This window comes from Coccinella septempunctata, chromosome 8, assembly GCF_907165205.1.
Source record: "Coccinella septempunctata chromosome 8, icCocSept1.1, whole genome shotgun sequence".
NCBI classification, from domain to species: Eukaryota; Metazoa; Arthropoda; class Insecta; order Coleoptera; family Coccinellidae; genus Coccinella; species Coccinella septempunctata.
This window is the reverse complement of record NC_058196.1, coordinates 31,301,099-31,309,575: the sequence shown is the minus strand read 5'-3', so window position 1 is coordinate 31,309,575 and position 8,477 is coordinate 31,301,099.

Below are 8,477 nucleotides of genomic sequence, written 5' to 3'. Positions count from 1 at the left end.
TGCGGTGGTTCACGTGAAGGTCGGACGAAGGGGGAGGGGTGAATTGATTCTTCGATTTTTAGCAATCTTTTCTTACCCCAATCAGATATGAAAAGTTATGTGTATGTGGAGGAACTTCGAAAAATGCCATTTGCAAGATGAAAATCTGAACGAAGAAAGATAGGCTTTCGAAATTACTTGCAATAGATTCAGCGTGTTCGAAAACCTATATTTTCATACCCAAATTCCGAATATCTGGCACTGTTTAAGAGAAAATAATTTTTTTTTATTTTCCACTTTTCATTTTCGAGTTGACTTTGAAGAGCTCTCTGGAGTGCAATTCTCTATTGAAGCATCAACTGTTTGGTTTTCTAGAATCTTCAAAACAACTTCAATGCACTCCATATCCTAGGATAGTAATGGAACATCCTGATTTTCAGACAGAGTAGCAAATAGGTCATTTTAGGGGGGTCTAACCCCTTGCTCATTTTTGACCCAAAAAATCGAGATTTTCGTAATCGAGTTTTTGTGCTAGGGTGGATGCTTAGGCAACGCTGATTATATAACCGAAAATCCCAATTCGATCAGACGAATATAACAGGAGATATCGCAGATTGAAATTGGCAAATTTTTGAAAAATGCCATTTCCAGAATGAAAATCTAAACGAAGGAAGGTAGGCTTTCGAAAATACTCGCAATAGATTCAGCGTGTTCGAAAACCTATATTTTCATACCAAAATTTCAAATATCTGGCACTGTTTAAGAGAAAATAATTTTTTTTTATTTTCCACTTTTCATTTTCGAGTTGACTTTGAAGAGCTCTCTGGAGTGCAATTCTCTATTGAATCATCAACTGTTTGGTTTTCTAGAATCTTCAAAACAACTTCAATGCACTCCATATCCTAGGATAGTAATGGAACATCCTGATTTTCAGACAGAGTAGCAAATAGGTCATTTTAGGGGGGTCTAACCCCTTGCTCATTTTTGACCCAAAAAATCGAGATTTTCGAAATCGAGTTTTTGTGCTAGGGTGGATGCTTAGGCAACGCTGATTATATAACCGAAAATCCCAATTCGATCAGATGAATATAACAGGAGATATCGCAGATTGAAATTGGCAAATTTTTTAAAAATGCCATTTCCAAGATGAAAATCTAAACGAAGGAAGGTAGGCTTTCGAAAATACTCGCAATAGATTCAGCGTGTTCGAAAACCTATATTTTCATACCAAAATTTCAGATATCTGGCGCTGTTTAAGAGAAAATAATTTTTTTTGATTTTCCAGTTTTCATTTTCGAGTTGACTTTGAAGAGCTCTCTGGAGTGCAATTCTCTATTGAATCATAAACTGTTTGGTTTTCTAGAATCTTCGAAACAACTTCAATGCACTCCATATCCTAGGATAGTAATGGAACATCCTGATTTTCAGACAGAGTAGCAAATAGGTCATTTTAGGGGGGTCTAACCCCTTGCTCATTTTTGACTCAAAAATTCGAGATTTTCGAAATTGAGTTTTTGTTCTAGGGTGGATGCTTAGGCAACGCTGATTATATAACCGAAAATCCCAATTCGATCAGACGAATATAACAGGAGATATCGCAGATTGAAATTGGCAAATTTTTGAAAAATGCCATTTCCAAGATGAAAATCTAAACGAAGGAAGGTAGGCTTTCGAAAATACTCGCAATAGATTCAGCGTGTTCGAAAACCTATATTTTCATACCAAAATTTCAAATATCTGGCACTGTTTAAGAGAAAATAATTTTTTTTGATTTTCCAGTTTTCATTTTCGAGTTGACTTTGAAGAGCTCTCTGGAGTGCAATTCTCTATTGAATCATCAACTGTTTGGTTTTCTAGAATCTTCAAAACAACTTCAATGCACTCCATATCCTAGGATAGTAATGGAACATCCTGATTTTCAGACAGAGTAGCAAATAGGTCATTTTAGGGGGGTCTAACCCCTTGCTCATTTTTGACCCAAAAAATCGAGATTTTCGAAATCGAGTTTTTGTGCTAGGGTGGATGCTTAGGCAACGCTGATTATATAACCGAAAATCCCAATTCGATCAGACGAATATAACAGGAGATATCGCAGATTGAAATTGGCAAATTTTTGAAAAATGCCATTTCCAAAATGAAAATCTAAACGAAGGAAGGTAGACTTTCGAAAATACTCGCAATAGATTCAGCGTGTTCGAAAACCTATATTTTCATACCAAAATTTCAAATATATGGCAATGTCTAAGAGAAAATAATTTTTTTTGATTTTCCAGTTTTCATTTTCGAGTTGACTTTGAAGAGCTCTCTGGAGTGCAATTCTCTATTGAATTATCAACTGTTTGGTTCTCTAGAATCTTCAAAACAACTTCAATGCATTCCATATCCTAGGATAGTAATGGAACATCCTGATTTTCAGGTAGAGTAGCAAATAGGTCATTTTAGGGGGGTCTAACCCCTTGCTCATTTTTGAGCCAAAAAATCGAGATTTTCGAAATCAAGTTTTTGTGCTGGGCTAGAAGCTTCTGCAATGCTGATTATAGAACCGGAAATCCCAATTGGATCGGAGGAATATAACAGGAGAGATCGCCGACTGAAAATTGCAATTTTTGAAATCCCTGATTCACCCTGATCCAGAAGTAGGGTATTGAATTTCTAGAAGTATACCTATTATCAATTAATATAGGAGAATATAAGTAATGAATAGTTTTTGTCAAATAGATTCAATTCGACTCCTTTAATTGGGTTGGCAGTACAGATTCTTCCGTCCCTGCCAACCGTTTTTGACACATGTCCAAGGTTACAACCTCTGGTGAGACTTATTCGAACTACTAACATAGAAAAAACATTTCTCGTTGTCAATTGCAACTCACTCACATAATGAGAGGTGTGGAAAACCTATCTTTTTGCGATTTAGCCATAAAGAGTCACAGAAAATGTCCCCAGATAGCTGCCACAGCCACCCCCTTCGTCAATTCACAATTCAGATCACGGAAAAGGCCCGCGGTAGATCAAATGACCGTGAGCACAGAGCAGAAACGCAAATCGAGACCCGACTGCACTACAGATTGTATAAAATAGTTAGCGAATTATGAACGGTCGGCGAGAGAGACCAGCAAGGCGGAAAAACACAAAGAGGAAGGGTAGATACCCCGTACCTACGGACGTATTAGGTAATAGCTATTGTATAAAGATTCGATTTACATTCGGAACTATTGACCCGCGCCGGGGATGGTGTATACGGTCCGTCATTTGTACGATGCCGGGTCAGAATTGGGCTATTATGTGACGCCGCATGACGCCGCCCCTGTCTAGTCACGCTCTATTGCTACTAAATCGATTCCCCAGTTCGACCTATCGAAGATTCGTTCTTTTTTTTCACGGCGTACGAAAGGGTGGAATGTGGGTTTCTCGAGGGGTTTGAAGACGCGGAGAGAATTGAATCTAAAATATTTGTACGAGTCAAAGACTCACCCTGTATATATAGCCGATTGATGAGCGATGAGTTATGACTACCAATCTATTTTATCTTGCATTTCTGCTTGTATTTACCTATACATGAGGTTCTCTTGTGTATTGCTACATTTTTACCAAGCCTGTCAAATGTCAATCTGTTTCCAGCAACACTTAAGAGCAGGAATGGCGGTAAATTCAAATCTTAAATGAATTGTGGTATACGCCCAGACATACCAGGAGGTATTGATAGTTAGTCTAGACCAGTTCCATGCATAAAAAAATATTGCGTTACCATAGCAACGAACAATAACTCATTAGAAGTGTCAGTGTGAAGTTTGAGGTCAAAAAGTAAACCAGAGTTACGCAATATATTAAAAGAAAGAAGATGTCCAGCGAAATTGTGAAAATCTAAAAATTGGAGTATCCAGCCATCATCAAGTACCTATATTTAAAAGGGTTAAGGGATAAGTAGATTCACGAAAATATGCCTAATACCCTTGGTGATCAATGTCCTTCGTATGTGACCGTGAAAAACTGGACTGCAAGCTTCAAAAGAGGTAAATTTTCCATTGATGATGATGACCGATCGGGAAGGCCAGTTTCTGTGTCAGTCCCCGATAATATCGATGCAGTTCATGACATTATTTTATCAGACCGTCGAATTGGGCTAAAACGGATATCTGAAGCACTGAATATTTCATACGAACGCGTTCATCATATAGTCTACGCAATTTGGACATGAGAAATATTGCTGCAAAATGGATCCCCAAATGTTTGAATGTTGACCAAAAGCGTGCAAGGGTAGAAGCATCGCGTTCGATCTGTGCTCGATTTGAAAACGATGTAGACTTCTTAAACCGAATTGTTACTATGGATGAGACTTGGGTACATTTCTACGATCCAGAAACAAAGCAACAATCGATGGAATGGCGACACTCTGGTTCTTCAAGACCTAAGAAGTTTCGTGTCCAAAAATCTGCTGGAAAAGTTCTTGCTTCAGTTTTTTGGGATTGCCATGGAGTAATCATGATTGATTTTTTGGATAAGGGTAGAACAATTACAGGAGATTACTATTCGACATTACTGACCACTCTACGGGAAAAAATTAAAGAGAAAAGACGCGGAAAGCTATCCAAAGGTGTTTTGTTTATGCAGGACAACGCCCCTGCACACATGTTGCCATGCCAAAAATTCGTGATTTAGGGTTTGAATTACTAGAACACCCCCCTTATTCACCAGATTTGGCTCCATCCGACTACTATCTTTTCCTCAACCGAAAAAAAGTTTAAAAGGTCGTAAATTTTCTTCCAACGAGGAGGTAATAAAAGCTGTGGAGGTCTGGTTTGCAGAGCAAGAAGAAACATTTATTTTGAAAGGTCTAGAGACGTTGCAGGTTCGCTGTAATAAATGTATCCAATTAAGAGGAGAATATGTTGAGTAATAAAATATTTGGACATTGAAATTTTGTTTGGTTCTATAATATGCTAAGAATTTATATTATCGTATACTAACCCTTGTTGTTGTCGAAGCAAAGTACACAACATTAAAAAGCTCGCCCATACGATACATCCACCCTTGCATCACTAATTCTCATTTAATTATAACTCAGACTATCCAACAACCCATACTTACCACACCTGTAGTGTCGCTTTATCGCAGATCATCAATCAAAAGACATCAATTTGTCGCGTTATTCTTATACGATCTTCACCAGCGATAAGTTCGTATTGTGAAGTCGCTAACAGTTCCGTATCATCATCGGCATTGTCTTCAGCGACCGTTTCTTTTCGTCCATTACGAAAGGGAATTAACGGAAAGCTGCCAACAAGACAATGGTGTGCGTTCGGAAAATGGGACAACCTTTTAAGCTCCTGTTGATTGTCACATTAGAGGCGTCATCCTATTGTTGAAATCGTTGTGGACGACGATCTTTCAACAGATAAACCTTGTTAGGAGATCGTTTGGGATCGGACAGTTATGCTAGTTTTGGGAATGAAGAGAATAGGATCATCTTTTGACGTTTTTAAGCATTCGAAGGCGGATATACCTAATCCTTGTTCCTCACAAATTCTTGTGGATTATGATAGTCGATTTAAGAACACAGCTGCAGGTGTCGATTTGCAGTTTCATGACACTGTTTTCCACTCTGTGTTTATACGAGAGGATATTTTGAAAAATTCTTAGCCTATTATAGAACCAAACAAAATTTCAATGTCAAAATATTTTATTATTCAACATATTCTCCTCTTAATTGGATATACATATTTGTTACAGCGAAACTGCAACGTCTTTAGACCTTTCAAAAACAATGTTTCTTCTTGCTCTGCAAACCAGACCTCCACAGCTTTTATTACCTCCTCGTTGGTAGAACATTTACAACCTTTTAAACTTTTTTTCAATTGAGGAAAGAGATGATAGTCGGATGGAGCCAAATCTGGTGAAAGGGGGTATTCTAGTAGGTAAATCAAACCCTAAATCAAGAATTTTTGCATGGCAACATGAGATTTGTGTGCAGGGGCGTTGTCCTGCAAAAACGAAACACCTTTGGATGGCTTTCCGCGTCTATTCTCTTTAATTTTTTCCCGTAATGTGGTCAGTAATGTCGAATAGTAATCTCCGGTTATTGTTCTACCCTTATACAAAAAATCAATCATGATTAGTCCATGGCAATCCCAAAAAACTGAAGCAAGAACTTTTCCAGCATATTTTTGGACACGAAACTTCTTAGGTCTTAGAGAACCAGAGTCTCGCCATTCCATCGATTGTTGCTTTGTTTCTGGATCGTAGAAATGTACCCAAGTCTCATCCATAGTAACAATTCGGTTTAAGAAGTCTACATCGTTTTCAAATCGAGCACAGATCGAACGCGATGCTTCCACCCTTGCACGCTTTTGGTCAACATTCAAACATTTTTGGGGATCCTTTTTTCAGCAATTTTTCTCATGTCCCAATTGACGTGAACTATATGAAGAACGCGTTCGTATGAAATATTCAGTGTTTCAGATATCCGTTTCAGCCCAATTCGACGGTCTGATAAAATCATGTCATGCACTGCATCGATATTTTCGGGGACTGACACAGAAACTGGCCTTCCCGATCGGTCATCATCTTCAATGGAAAATTTACCTTTTCTGAAGCTTGCAGTCCAATTTTTCACGGTCGCATACGAAGGACATTGATCACCAAGGGTATTAAGCATATCTTCGTAAATCTGTTTACCTCTTAACCTTTTTAAATACAGGTACTTGATGATGGCTCGATACTCCAATTTTTCGATTTTCACAATTTCAGTGGACATCTTCATTCTTTTAATTTATTGCGTAACTCTGGTTTACTTTTTTGACCTCAAACTTCACACTGACACTTCTAATGAGTTATTGTTCGTTGCTACGGTAACGCAATATTTTTTTATGCATGAAACTGGTCTAGGCTAACTATAGATATCAATACATCCTCGTAAACTGTTGATCGAGTAAATGAAAACAGAAATAATAGCTCATTCACTAATATATAGTCCAGACTTTCAAAGGATAATTTACAGGTTTGTAACAGCTAAAGGAGTGACTGATGCCAGAAAATTAAAAAAAAATTATTTGCATTGACTAATTATGGAGGCAAATATTTAAATTGTTTATTGTATGGCTTTCAAGTTAGAAAAAGATGGGGTCAGTATAATGTATTTTAGGTAAACTGACGTGTTTCACTCCGACTATGCTACGGGGAGTGTGAACACCCCTATCTATTCTCTGATGCTGGACATTTTTCTTCGGTAAATGACATCGTGAATATTGCACCCCCGTAGGCTAGGGTCCATTCGTTTGGAAAATTGCTGCCTGCTGAAAAGGGCACCCCAACTTCTGTCAACGGGTATAAACGCGTTTCCAAGTATCATCGACGTAATGAAATAAGCATTCGTGAGCAAGTAAAAGTAAACGCTATTAGACCCAATTTTCCTTTCTTGTGTGTCCCCGTAATGGGTTTAAGGGAGTAATGTTTGACTATTGGGGCCCTTTGAAGGGGGCACGCTGATCGTTTTGCGATTTTAAACAGCCGTCCACCTGATGATGCTATATTGTTACCGAAACGGGCGTTTGTTCCATGAAATCCAATGCTGGGAAAATGTGTAATAAGATTGATATTTCCTATGACGTTCAGTAAGTAAAAAACTTTAATTTACTGGATGTATTTCAAAGGATAGAATGATAGAAACTCGACTATCATTGTTTAAATGCTTTTATATTGTTTTGCATACATGCATATAGATATTTTTATCCCTTTAATTTCATTTCACTCTGTTCTTTGTTCTCTTTTATTCAGCTTTTATATTGTTGTGCATATAGGTATTTTTGTCTCTTCACTCTTCAATTTCATTTCATTTTGTTCCTTATACTATTTTATTCAAAATATATCTAAACTCACTTTCAGTTCTAAATTCATTCTAATGGAAATTTATCGATCAATAAAAGCAACGCGCTGAAAAAACACCCACAGATTAAGTACGCGATGATAATCGAATCACAACGAACGTTTCACTCCATTTAAGTCCTCAATAGGGCATGTTTTGGCGGATAGGGATTACAGCAGTAATCCCACCTTCAGTTATTTACATCTGCTGTATCGTGGTGATTGTAGCAAAATATACACGGGACGAGAACAAAAAGTTACAAATCCTATTTAACTCGTGTCACCAAACCCCCCCCGCTCGCTGAAAAAAATATAAGCCAGTTTATTCGCGATGGGGGTGAGACCTAAAGACTTCCAGAGATGCGCAGGGACTGATTTATATATTCATTTAAATCAGTTCCATTTAAGGGTAGCGAAAATGCATTTGCGCTTGCTCTGTACAGTTTATAACCGTTGTGAACCACTCAACGAACAAACCTATACATTTTTTTGCATGAATTCAATTCAGAAACACAACTTTTCAGCAATAAATTCGTAGAAACAATTGTTAATGTATAGATATACGATCTTAAAACAAAACAGCCCAACCAACCTACTTGTCTCGTTTATAAATTTGGCCACCAGGTGGCTTGTAGAGTAAT